Here is a 14,903-nt window from a genome sequence, read left to right on the forward strand (position 1 = left end):
CTCTAGTGCCTCTAAGGTACTACAATATATGCTTTACTGCAGTCCACTGTCCTTGTCCAGGGTTACTTTGATATCTGCTAACTATGCCCTTGGCAAAACAGATTTCTGATCTCGTGCATAGCATACATTAGGCTTTCAACAGCCGTAGCATAAAGAACTGCCTTTATTTCCTTTATCTCCTTTGATGTCTACAGAGACATATCTTTAGATAAAGTCACTCCATGCTTAAAAGGTAAGAAACCTTTCGAGGAGTTTTGCATGCTTAAAACGAGCAAGGATTTTCCGATGTATCAAGCTTGGGATAAGTAAAATATACTTTTTCTTTCGATCCCTTATTATTTTGATCTCAAAAATATATACATTCTCCCAAGTCCTTTATATCGAATTATTTGGACAACCATACCCTTACTTCTGATAACATTTTGATATTGTTTCCAACTACTAAAAATGTTATCTACGTATAGTACAAGAAATACCACAACGTTTCCATCACACCTTTTGTATACACAAGACTTATCCGTTTACTCAATAAATCCATAGGTCTGGATTACTTTGATAAACCGGATGTTCCAAGACCTTGAAGCTTTGCCTCAGTCCATAGACTGATTGAGCTTGCACACAAGATGCTCTTAGCCCTTTGCAATGAACCCTTCTGGTTGCTTTATATGGATGTTTTCTTCAAGACTTCCATTAAGGAATGCTGTCTTGACATCCACTTGCCAAATAGATAAAAGAATCCGGATAGACTTAAGCATGACTACCAGTGAAAAAGTTTCCTTTTTCATCTAGCCTTGCTTTGAAAGTTTCTACCTTCCTGTCTATCCCTCTTTTCCTAATATAGACATTTTTACACTCAAAGGCTTTTATACCATTTGGTGGTTCTATAAGCTTCCAGATTTTATTAGAATACATATATTCTAATTCTGTTATTCATTACTCTTTGCCAAGATATTGCATCTTTATCTTGGAGTGCTTCGTCATATGTTCGGAGATCAGGTTCATGTCCTCCAGGGATCGAGTCCAAAAACTCTCCCAAAACATAAATCTTTTTAGGTTGCCTAACAACCCTCCCACTACGATGAGGCACTTTCTACAATTGTGTATCATTTGTGATACGTGTTGCAGTTTCCTTGTGGTATCTCATCTTGTACAGTTGGTACTAGATTAGACATGCCTTTTATTATTTCCTTAAGAACAAATTTTCTTATGGGCATGAGGTTTATTACATAGTCCTTTTCTAAAAATCGGTCATTGATGCTAACAATAACCTTCTGATTTTGAAGACATAAACCTACTTTCATTTCTCTAGGATAACCCACAAACAAGTGAATTCCTGTCCAATTTATCATTGTCTCTCTTCAGCATATGTGCTGGACTACCCGAATCCGAATATGCTTCAAAATAGGCTTACACCTATTCAGCAATTCTATATGAGTAGAGAGTTCTGACTTTGGAAGGTACTATGTTCACTTCCGTTTCCAGAGTATATCCTTAAAATGAATTTGGTAATTTTCTAAATAACTCATCATCAATCTACTTATTTCCATAAGAGTCCTATACCTTCCTTTTTCTACACCATTCTGTTGTGATATACCTAGGTGTAGTTAGTTGGGATTGAATCCCTACTTCTGATAAGTGACTCCTAAATTCTCCCAAGAGGTACTTGCCACTACGATCTCACCGTAGTGTCTTGATACTTTTACCTTGACATTTCTCCACATCAGCCTCATTCTCTTTGAACTAATCAAAGCACTTAGACTTGTGGCACATCAAGTAAATGTATCCGTATATCAAATAGTTGTCTATAAAATAGACGAAATATTTGAAACAACCTCTTGCTTGGATAGTCATAGGATCACACAAATCAGAATGAACCAATTTCAACATATCTTTGACTCCATACCCCTTAGACTTGAAAGCTTCTTGGTTATTTTTCCTTCCAAGTAAGACTCGCAGGTTGGAAAGATTTCCACTACTAATGAACCCAAAAGTTCATCAGCTACCAATGAATCATACTCAAGTTAATATAACCTAGCCTTAGATGCCAAAGATATAATTGGTTCATTTCCGAAGGTTACTTTCTCTTAAAGTTAGAAGATGTGTTACTAATTTCCATTTGTTGCATCGTGAGAGTTATTGGATTTATAAATTGTCAACCAACGTACCAGAACAGATAACTTCCCTCTTTTTCTTAATAACAACTTTGTTATTAAAAGAGGCAGAATATCATGTTCTTTGAATAGTTTAGAAACTGAAAACTAGTTCTTTCTAAACTTGGTGCGTAAAGATAATTACTCAAAAATCCATGTTTTATTTTTATCAAAAGATAAACATCTCCCACTGCAACAGCTGCCACTTTTACAGCAGTGCCCATGTGGACGGTGTTTTTATTTTCATTTAGTTGTCGGGTTTCCTGGAACCCTGCAATGAATTACGGACATGATTAATGGTATCTGTATCTACACTCTGGTAGATAACACCACTAAACATGTTTCAACTAATGAATAAAATACACCTATATTGTTCTTAGTTCTAAGAGGACAGTCTACCTTAATGTCCAAATCCTATTTCCAATCAATTATAATTGGGACCACTAAGTCTATCCTAAAGTATATCAGCTAGGGATTGACCATCATCCTAAGAATCACAAAAATATTTGGTTAAGACCAACTCCTTAAAAATCCCCATGAATTTTGTATGCCACGTTAGTGTGGACGTATACAAATTCAAAGAGGAAATTTTATCATTTAATTTTATTATCTCGTCAACCTTACTTTATGACGAATAAAATTAATAATTGGTCTATCTTTAATCAAATATTTGGTCAAGACTTCTAAATTTAAAATAATATTGATTCCTCTAACAATACTATTTAAATTTACCAACACCTCAAAACACCGTGAATTTTGCATGCCACATTAGTGTGGACGTATACAAAATCAACATTTGTAAGAGGAGGGTTTTACCCATTAACTATCTTGTCAACGTAACTTTATGACAAATAAAATTATCTCAAACACCGTTAATTTTGTATGCCACGTTACTGTGGACGTATACAAAATTAATCATTTGTAAGAGGGGTTTTAACCCTTTAATTTTATTATCTTGTCAACCTAGTTTTATGACAAATTAATAGTTGGTTTCATTTGGTCACACAAATAATAATACGATGGGAGGATACTATTAGATGTGTCTAAGTGTATACCATTACTTGACACTAAGTCCATTAATAAGATTATGCCCTTCCGTTGGGAAGATCACACGCCTTAATTAACTTCCTATAGTCATCCAAAAATGGAAGTCTGTTAATGATCCGCAAACTAGCTCATCCGTTATGGAGGAAGGCACTCGAGCCAACGCAAGCTTGTTTGCATCACTTACAAACCAGTAATGGAGACCATGGGATTTACTTAAAAATCCCTCTCCCACTTAGTTATTTATTAATGAGGAATTTTAACTATGCTAGCCTACTAAACTTGTAAACTAACATGCACACACAGCACAATATAAAAGCAATAAATAGAAAATCTAATTTTCAACTATTATGGCTTTTATCTCTAGTTGTCCTCCGTGTGTTGTCATCCCAAGCTGCTGCCATATTTGGCCACTGCCACCGGGTCTAGCTGTCGCATCCATCTTGCTCCTTGTTCCGCTGCGCCTCTGGTCCTTAGAAGGTTCCACGCTTTGCAAGATTCGATCCGCGACATAAATAGAATTTTACAATTTTGATCCTATATTCCATAAAAGGAATGTACATGTATCTAGATCAAAAATAAAATCCTAATAAAACTAAATACGGCTCTCTATTTTATAATACAATCATGCACACACATATAAATGCCCTTGACATGTCCAAGGGTCCAATCACACACATAAAACTATAAGCCATAATAGTTGGATCTTGCATCCACAAAGTTAGCACATCCTACTATTATCCTGCCTAAATTATGTATGACATGTGCATAATTAAACTAATACCAAATACACAGAGGCAAAACCCTAGCTCTGATACCAATTGTTGGTTGCTACTCGGAAAGCCTGGAGGTTCCACTGTACAAAAATTTTGTACAAAGGTCTGAACCTTTTCCTAGCTACCATGTGTTCTTTTAAATTAAATTTTGGATCGCCTTCGGAACTTAACACGTTTGATCCAAAACTTAATCTATTTGTTCTTTTAGGTTTTGACTTGGATCTCCTGCGGAACTTAACACGTTCGACCCAAATCACCTTAAGTTATTAATTCCATTAAATATTAATTTCCATAATTGGTTCCCAGTACTGACGTGGCGAGGCACACGACCTTCTTGGATATGGGAGCAACCACCACCGACTAGACAAAACCTTTTATAGAAAGCTAATATTTAATTTCCTAAAATAACTTTAGGTTAACCGAAAAGAACAATCAAATCACAAAGAAAAGAAAAAATAAAAAAACACAACATCGAAAAACATATTCGAAATTCTAGAATCGTAAGCCTCTTGTATTTGGTATTATTTCCATAAATAACTAGTATGATGCAGAAAGAAAAATTACTAGTTATACCTTGTAGAAAAACCTCTTGATCTTCTACCGTATTCCTCTTCTAACCTCGGACGTTGTGTGGGCAACGATCTTCCGAGATGAGAACCACCTAGCACCTTCTTCTTCCTTACAAGTTTCGGCCATCAAAACTTCTCCTAAGATGAAGAGGTTCGGCCACCACCACCATGCTCCAAGGGATGCTCGAAAAGAGGCTTCTTTTCTTTCCTTCTTCTCCTTCTTAGATCCGGCCACCAAAGCTATCTCCACCATGAGAAGGTTTCGGCCACACAAAGGAGAGGAGAGGAAAGAAAGGGCCGGCCACATCCAAGGAGAAAAGAGAGGAAAAATAGAATAGAGTTGTTAGCCTTGAAGCCTCCTCTACCCCCTCTTTTATAATCCTTGGTCTTGGCAAATAAGGAAAATTTAATAAAAACTTCCTTAATTCTTTTGCCATTGAAAAGGAAAATTTATTTAATTAAAATAATTTTCTCTTTTCAAATTATAATGGCTGGCCACTCTTCTCCCCAAAACAAGGAGAGTTTTAATTAAAACAAAAATTAAAACTTCCTAATTTGTTTCTAGAAATTTATAAAAAATTCTCCAATAATTTTAATCCCTTCATGATTGGTTAATAAAAAGAAATTTTATAAATTAAAATCTTTCTTTTAAACATGTGGATAATTTCCAAAAAGGAAAGTTATCTCTAAAAATTAAAATCTCCTTTCAATCTACAAATAAGGAAAGATATTAAATCTTTTCTTAATCTTTTGTAGAAACTAATAAAAGAGAATTTTTAAACTTTCTTTTAAATCATGAATATAATTAAAAGGAAAGTTTTTACCAAAATTAAAATCAACCTTTTAATCTACAAATAAGGAAAGAGATTTTAACTCTTCTCTTAATCTTTTGTAGAATCTTATAAAAGAAAGGATTTAAATTTTTAAACTCTCTTTTAAATTATATTATCCACATAAGAAAAATTTTAAAATTAAAATTCCTTTTTATTTTAATAGGGTCGGCCACATGAATTCACCCATGAACATACCCATGGTCGGCCCTAGCTTGGTCTCCAAGCTAGCTTGGCCGGCCCCTATAGGATGGGTAAGAAGGTGGGTATAGGTGGGTATAGTACTCTATAATTAAGAGGCTACGATAGGGACCGAGAGGAGGAATTGGTTTTGGTCTCCCGATAAAATTAAGCATCCCGTGCTCGCCCCGAACACATAACTTAATTTTATCAATAGTAATTCATTCCACTAGAGAACTATTATTGAACTACCGCACCAATCCCAAATTACATTTTGGGCTCCTTCTTATCATGAGTGTGTTAGTCTCCCTGTGTTTAAGATAACAAATGTCCACTAATTAAGTAAGTTACTGACAACTCGCTTAATTAATATCTAGCTCCAAGAGTAGTACCACTCAACTTCATCGTCATGTAAGTCCACCTGCAGGGTTTAACATGACAATCCTTATGAGCTCCTCTTGGGGACATTCTCAACCTAGATCACTAGGACACAGTTTCCTTCTATAATCAACAACACACACTATAAGTGATATCATTTCCCAACTTATCGGGCTTATTGATTTATCGAACTAAATCTCACCCATTGAGAAATTAAAGAAATAAATATCAAATATATGTGCTTGTTATTATATTAGGATTAAGAGCACACACTTGCATAATAACTGAGGTCTTTGTTCCTTTATAAAGTCAGTATAAAGGAACGACCTCAAATGGTCCTACTCAATACACTCTAAGTGTACTAGTGTAATTATATAGTTAAGATAAACTAATACCTAATTACACTACGACCTTCCAATGGTTTGTTCCTTTCCATCTTGGTCGTGAGCTACTGTTTATAATTTATAAGGAACTGATAACATGATCTTCTGTGTGTGGCACCACACACCATGTTATCTACAATATAAATTAATTGAGCAACTACATTTATCATAAATGTAGACATTTGACCAATGTGATTCTTATTTCTATATAAATGTTTATACCAAAAGCTAGGCTTTTAGTATACACTCTAACACTTCGCACCTCCTTACCACTAAGGTGCCTTCGCGCCTCCTTCTACTTAAGGAGCCTCCAACTCAGAGGCTTCAGCCAGCTGCTCCAAGGTGTCTCCAATCATCTGAGACGCCTCTAGTGAACAATATATATCCAAGGCTTCTTTTGCTTCTAACTCCTATAGAAACATATTAGTGCATAAAAAAATAATAGAACTTGTAAAATAGAATTGGCATAATTTATAAGCATTATTAATTAGATCATGTTCTCCAGACCAGGATCTAGTCTTGATCTTAGCTTTGACTTTTAAAATGGATATAAGCTGGATTAACGCCTAAAGTCTCTAACTAGGACTTGCCTCATTAGAACACTCTCCTCCAGTGACTTACCTCACTTACCATGCAGAATCTCTCGACTATCCTTTGACCCACTAGGTCTTCTTGTCAGTTGTCAGGTTCAAGAAACTAAACTTCGGTCAGCTATTAGCTCCCGCAGACCCAACCGATTCCTACCAGATATCGGGTCATAACCTTGACCTATCTGGACTTCCCAGCAGCTATTAGGTCTAATAGATCTAGCTGGATTTCAGCCTAGTGTCAGGTCCCGCAGGCTCGTCAAGTCCTGCACACTTGGTAAGAGTATTAGATCACACAAAACCTAACTTTAACCATTTATCATTTATTAAAATCTAAGTTTAATCATTGGTGCTAACTACACCAACAATCACTGCTCAGAATTCATAGAGAGCAGGTCTCCCCAAGATGATATTATAAGCGGAAGGAGCATCCACCACAATAAAGCTGGTTCGTCGAATTTTTATCATAGGCAGGTCTCCCCAAGATATTGTCAGTTGGATCTGGTTGAGCAGATGTACTTCATATCTAGTGAACTCACACAAAGGTATTGTCATGGGCTAAAGCTCTCCTTGATCAATTTACAATTGATCAAAATTCTTTTTAAAGATGATGTTTACCGAGCTTCTTGTGTCCACAAAAATTTAGTATACACTGTAGTTGGCAATGATGGCTTTGATGACCAAGGAATGATCATGAGAAACTTCTACTCCCTCGAGATCTTAAGACCTAAAACCAATATGAGGACCTTCTAATTGCATTAGACTGGAGTTGACTCCGTAGATTTCTAGTCGTCGGTCGTGGGCTTTCCGCGCTTGATTGGAATCTCCATCTGTGGGGCCTTCAGAGATCATGCTAGCCTTTTCCCAAGCGGCATTCCTTTTTGTTTTTTTCTTGCTGAGATTGAGCAAGCTCCGGGTCTTGGTTAAATGGAGAATGAGCTTGCCTGTCTTGTTGTTGAATCTCTCTTAGCTAATTTGTCGGATGCCCTCGGCTGGAGAGGGTGCTTGTCTCGGGGGGACCGAAGCTGGAGGTCCTCTCGACTGATGGGGGACTTGTGGAGGGTGTTGGTTCTAAAAATGCTGATTGATAACTTGACGAAGTTTCTTAGCATATTGGTGACATTCCCAAGTGGCATGGGTGTTGATTTTTGATAGGAGCAGAAAGTTGGTATCTAGCGATGAGGCTCGGCAAATAAAACAAAAACCACCTCCACAGTCTACACCACTCTTCCTCCGTGCTCCTACTGATGATGGTACTCTTTATTATGTAAAGGGCGTGGAGGAGGCTTACGTTCCGATTGGAAAGTGGGGGCTGGAGCAAGAACTTCCTTTCCTTGAGCTATATGGGCTTCTTCAATGTTGACATATTTGATAGCTTAACCCAGTACTCTCAAAATTTATGGGGGGCTTCTTCACCAAAGACCGACATAAGTCTTCCTCCGTGAGTCAGAGGTTGTTGTAGGCATCTTTATGGCCATTTCATTGAATCTTTGAATATATTCCCTCAATGTTTCCTTTGGTTTCTGCCGAATGGCAAAAAGGTTGAGTGAGGTCTTGTGGTACCTTTGGCTATGGGAAAAATGTTGAAGGAAAACTTTTTTGAAATCCCCAAAGCACAGGATGGATGATGGAGGTAACCGGTTGAACCATCTCTATGTCGAGCCCGAAAGTGTTGTCAGAAACATTAGGCACTTTACGCCATCAATATATTGGTGCAACAGAACTGTATTTTCAAACTTCAAAAGGTGATCTTCTGGATTGATCTTCCTGGCATACTCTTCGATCTGCATGAGCCTAAATCAGTGGAGCAATTTTTCTTATAGAATCTCCTGGGAAAAGGGGGTACTCATGAAATATGTTGCCTGGTCAACAACAGGGCCTTTGCCCTTTTGGGGGTCTCGGGTATTCCCCGAAGAGGATTCTTGAGACCGCTCTGCTCTCGGAGATATTTTGTCGACGCCCAGAACAAAGCTTGGCAAAATTTCATCAATTGCACTAGCTCGGACTTCCAATTGGGGGCTTGGGGTCCCTCGACTGAGCTTGTGGGTGCTTTTGATGCTGAAGAATTTACCATTTGTTATTTCTATGTGATCTCTTATGCTTTAGTTGCTATCATCGGATCAAGGCCTTCTTATGATAAGGTGATAGTTGTGAATTTTCCGAGATCTTCCATTCTCACACTTTATATTAGGCATATGTTTCCACAAACGGTACCAAATTTGATACCATCTAAAATTGATGAAAGCTAGAATACCGATGAGCTAGCTTCAAAGTTGATTGGAAGAAGACCTCGAAACAGGAACACCTACAAGCTCACAAAGAGGGAAGAAAAAGGAGCTTTAGCAAGTAGGTCAAGGGTGCCCCGGCGTAGCCACTCCAACGCTTAAGTCAGTGAAGTTGAGTAAAAGTAGAAGATGAACAGTGAGGAAAACGAATGTGGGATGCATGCATAGTAAAAGTGCACATGTGCTCGCAGGGGCAAGACCCTTTTTATAATACATCTTTAACCTCTCTCATTGTAATCTTTCTCATTAAATGAATATTTTATTTTATCATGATTAGGGAAATGCCAAATTGTTGTATTGTTACTGCATGTATTGACCTGTTCCATCATCAATATCTTGTATCTGTATAATGATGTTATCGTATGTGCCTCTTGTTGGGAATACAATAAAAGTTTTACATTGGAAATACATGAAAAATATCATGGATCTATAAGATAAAAATATCTTCATTAATATGATACCTTTTGGGTAGAGCGTAAAAATAAATCTATGAGGACTTAGGTCAAAAATGGATAATATCATACTATTTTAGCGATATCTAAAATCTTTTGGTCCTAACAATTGGTATCAAAGTGATGTCGATCTTCACCAAACTAATTGCTGAAAGAAGCACGAGCTAGAGCCATAATCCAGATCGAACCATGTGAGTGGAACCTTGAACGAAGTAGGGAAGGCCCTGAGCAGGTCAGTGATCTAATGCTTGAGAGCAGACCCTAAGCAGATCAAGAGTAACCCGATGCTTGAGAAGATGCCCTTAGTAGGTCAAGAATGACTCGATATTTGAGGGGAAGCTCGAACCATAAGAATAATAGTGATCCTTTGTTTGAAGGGAGAATTGTTGGGAATACAATCAAATTCCTATATTTGAAATATATGAAAAAAAATCATTGGTTTATAAGATAAAGATATTGTAGGTCCCTTGGCGATCGACTAAAGGGAAGTGAATAACCTGCACAATAAAAAACCGAACCTTTCTCGAACTTTACAGGCTTGATTAAACTAACACTTGTATAAAAGGATTAAAAAGCTTATTAAAGAAAGATGAGACACAATAAGAGTTACTTGGTTTACAATCAAGGGATTATTAATCCAAGAAATCTCACAACTACAAAGCTAAAATCAATTAAAATCAATTACAAGTGTTGTTCCGAACTATTAGGACCAGAGCTATATTTATAGCTCTGGTCAGGGCGTCTAGAAGGGTTCCAGACACCTGGAGAGGGATAAACTTTTATCCCTATCACAACAGAATGCGCCATATCGCGTTTAGATGAAGTTCCTGGTCTGAGTACTCGGACCGAGAAAGCTAACTTTATGTTGACTTTTGGTCCCGGTCTTCTGCTCCGGTTCCACTCGCATTGGTTCGGATCTTCCGCTCTGATTCCACTTACTTAGGTGATTTCGGCCATCCAGAATAAGACTTACCCAAACCATTTTCTACCCTTCGAGTAGTCTTTCGCTCCGGCTTCTCTTCCCTCGGAAACGTCGTGCGCCTCCTTCTCGTTCGGTAGCGTACTCTTCTGCAACGCCTGGTCCCTCAGGCGCACTGAGCCCATCGGCTCTCTCCTGTGCTGTCCTTCTCACTAGCTGCGTCTTTCGCTCGACTTCATGTACCCCTAAATTCTTGCACACTTATACACAGAAGTTAAATACCAACAGGACCTAACCTAACTTGGTTGTGTTGGTTGCTACTCGGAATATCGTACCGGTTCCCCTGTACAAAAATTTTGTACAAGTCTTGAACCTTTCCTAACAACCTATTGTGTTATTTAAAAATTAAATTTGGAATCGCAAACAGAACTTAACATTATTGATTCTAAATTCAATTTATTTGTTCTTAGTGGTTTAGACTTGGATCTCAAACGATGCTTAACATTATTGATCCAAATCCACCCATGTTACAAATTCAATTAAATATTAATTTCAGAGATTGACTTCTAGGTTAAACATGGCGAGACACTAGGCCTTCTTGGGTATAGGAGCATCCACCACTTTTTAGACAAAGTCTTTCCACGAAATTTAATATTTAATTTCCTTATAGTAACCCTAGGTTTAACCAAAAGGAACAATCGAATCATAAGTTCGAAAAATGAAAGAAACACAAAATCGAAAACATAAATTCGATAACCTAGAATCATAAGCCTCTTGTGTTTGGTATTTCAAAATCCATACAAAGAAAACTCGTATGATGCGGAATAAAACTACTAGTTATATCTTTCTTTGTAAGCAACAACCTCTTAATCTTCTATTGTATTCCTCTTCTTTTCTTGGACGTCGTGTAGGCGACGATCTACCAAGAAGAAAACCACCAAAGCCCTCCTTGCTTCCAAGTTTCGGCCACCATCACAATGCTCCAAGGGATGCTAGAAAACAATGTCTCCTTCCTCTACTTCTTCACCTCCAAGCTACCGGTCACCAAGTGCTCCACCAAGGAAGATGTCGCTGGCCACAATGAAGAAGAGAAGGAGAAGAGGTAGGGCCGACCACTAAGGATGGAGGAGAGGAACAATAGAATAGGTTGTGTATCTCATGAAGGCACCCTCTCCCCCTCTTTTATATTCCTTAGTGAATCCAAAAAAGGAAAGTTTTACAAAAATAAAACTTCCTTTTATTCCTTTATATTGGTTGGCCACCTCATGTCAAACCAAACAAGGAAATATTTTAAACAAAAGTTAAAATCTCTCTTTTATAAATCTCTTTTGTGGTTGGCTATAAAAGGAACGTTTTATAAATTAAAATCTCTCTTTTTTAAATCTTTTTATGGATATCTATAAAAGATAAGAGATAAAAATAAAACTCCTTTTATATCATGGTTACAAAAAGGAAAGTTTTGTCAAAAAATTAAAATATTTCTTTCACATTATAGATAACTACAAATAAGGAAAGATATCTAATCTCTCTTTTGATCCTTTGTAGAAAATCTATAAAAAAAAATTAAAAATTTAAAACTCTCTTTTAAAATCATATGGATGAAAACATAAAAGGAAAGATTTTATCAAAATTTTATTTTTAATAAAATCCCTCTTCCCTTTTCACACTTGGCGGACCCCTTGCTTGAGCACCAAGCAAGGCTTGGTCGGCCCTAGCTCAAGCACCAAGCTTGGCTTGGCCGGCCCCTTGCTTGGCCTCCAGCAGTTTCTTGGTCTTGTCCAGATCCGCCTTCAGCTCGGCGTAAGAGGGGCCCTGAGGGGGAGCCCCACCAGAAACTTTGAGTTTCTTGAACTCCTCCTCCAAAGACGCCAGGCGGTCACATACCGCTATGCTCTCCACCCAGTACTGCAACCAGGTCATAAGGGAAAAAGTCAGTATTGAATGGGGAGGAAAAAATGAAGGTTACGGTAAGAGTTACTCTGGTGGCTTGTTGCAGATGACTGTTGTCGAGCAGCCCCGGGGGCATCAGGGCAATACGCACCCGAGCGTCCTCCCAGACCTTCGTCAGCGGTCCCTGGATGGTTATTTGGTACTTGGGGCTCATCGGTCGTTCGACCGCTTGCAGATATTCCTCCGTCGGTAGGTGGAGTATGGCCTTGATCGTCCTGCGCCCGCCCGGTGCAGATTGAGCAGACGCTGAAGGGGCAGGGGACTGGCCGATCGATTCGGAGCGAATGAGAGATCGCCTGCTTGTCCGTTGAGCAGGAGGAAGTGAGCTGAGGGGCTGAGTCGCGATGGGGTCGGAAGGCCAATCACCTTGAGATGGGGTCCGGTCGGAAGATAGCGCTTCCACAGTCGCTGGAGCCAATAAAGGGGATCGTTCATCTGCTCGGACACATGTACGGCTGAGGTGGTCGAGCGGGTGGGTGTGCCCGTTCGGCGACGTTTGCGTCCAATCAATGGAAGCTCGTCACCAGAAGACCCAGCTTCCTCGGGTCGAGTGGCCAGTTGAGTACCCGAAGGAGCGATTTCTCCTGCTGCCTCAGTAGTGGCGGTCTGAGCGGTAGACGCATTGCCCACCGTCTGCACCTCTTTGCTCTCGCCTTCATGGGAGCCGACTAGGGCGATGCCGAGTCTCTCCGCCTCCTGCGATGCAGCCGCCTCTATCTCGGCAGCTTTGCGCTTCAGCATGCCGAGCGCCACCGATTTCATCATGGTCGCAGCTGCAAGAAAGAGAAGAGAAATCAGTTAGACCAAAAGAAAAGGAGAGAAATATATTTCTTACCAGGGCCATTCGGAAGTCGCATTCAGATCGGACTTAAGCTGAACAAGTACAGCATCCCCTCGGGCAGCAGCTTGTGGATGTCTAATTTCAGGTCGGCCAGCAGGTTAGCCGCGTGGAGAAAAGCGAGCTCGGTCCTATATCTTTTCAGGTCGGGGGGAGGTGGCAGCGAAGTTTGCCATTGGGTTCGGAAAGGTGGCGGCTCGGGAAAACTCAAAAAGAAAAAATAGTCCTTCCAGTGCTTGTTGGAGGTAGGTATTTTATCAAAGAAAATCAAGCCGATCCGAGATTGAAACAAGAAGATACCTAGCTTGGACTGCTTGGGATAGTAAAAATAATGAAAAATCTGAGACTTAAGGGGGATGTTGTGCACTCGGAAGAGCACAACTACGCCGCACAACAGCCTGAAAGAGTTGGGCACGAGCTGGCCGAGCGGAATGCGAAAGTAGTTACACACTTCTATGATGAATGGGTGGATTAGAAACCTAAGGCCGACTATGAATTGGTCGCGGAAGAAGGTAACAGTGTCGACCGGTGGGTTATGAGGTCGGTCGGACGGCTCAGCCAGGGTGAGCTTGTGGTCAGTAGGGATGTCATATGCGTTGATCAGATTAAAGGCAGCTCCCGAGTCGAACCGACTCTCCATGTGGCGTGATACCAAAGGTCGGGAGCGGGGGCGGAAGAACTGGCCATGGTCGGAAAATGAAAACACGGAAAGTTCATCGAAAAGATTGACGGAGAGAGCAACGATAGAGGCGACGCCAAGGAGAGCAAAGAAGCAAATGCGAAAACACACGAAGGGGATCAAAGAGCTTACAAAAGGAAACCTGGGAGGAGGATAGAGGATCGCCGGAATGCTGGGGGTCGAGGAAGACGACGAAGCACGCGGAGGAAGTAACGATGGAATAGAAGTCGGCGTCGATGCTTTATAAACATGGGGCTCGGTCAACCTCAGCCGTCCGATCCAAGTCACAGGGATCGAAGTTGACATCCAACCGTTGAATTCAAACTGTCGCTTGTCCCATTGGAGCTGACGCTCTCGCCGTACGATGACTGCGGTGGCGCCACGTGGCGACAGGTTAGAGGACGACATTTAATGAACGTCATTACGCGGGCGTGGGCGCATGCTCGACCTTAATGGCAGGGATTTACATGAATTCCGAGGAAATCCTGAAGACGCCAGCGTTAATCGCTCTCGGGTCGATAAGGCACTCAGCGGCAAGCAAAACTTTTCAAGGCCCAGTGGGTAGGCCGCCGAGCGGTTGCCTGGAACCCTCACAGTGCTTGAACAGAAAAGCACTTACCTCAGTGGCCGAGCGGCCGCTACACCTCCAAACTAGTAGTCCAGTCAGTCGGACTTTCAGCCTCCTTCGACTAGACTTGAGGGGAAGGCACATGATCCGGTGGTGAAGGAGGGGGCTCGGCCGTACAGTGGTCAACGACACGTGGAAGTCAAAGTCAATATGGGCAGGCCAATGTTCTGGCCGAGCGGGGAGGTCACCTCGCCGATGGGTCATAATAGCGCCCATGGCCGACGCAAAGACAGCTCGATCGCTGGTCGGGTTTCC

This window comes from Zingiber officinale, chromosome 2A (genome assembly GCF_018446385.1).
Source record: "Zingiber officinale cultivar Zhangliang chromosome 2A, Zo_v1.1, whole genome shotgun sequence".
In the NCBI taxonomy this organism is placed as follows: domain Eukaryota; kingdom Viridiplantae; phylum Streptophyta; class Magnoliopsida; order Zingiberales; family Zingiberaceae; genus Zingiber; species Zingiber officinale.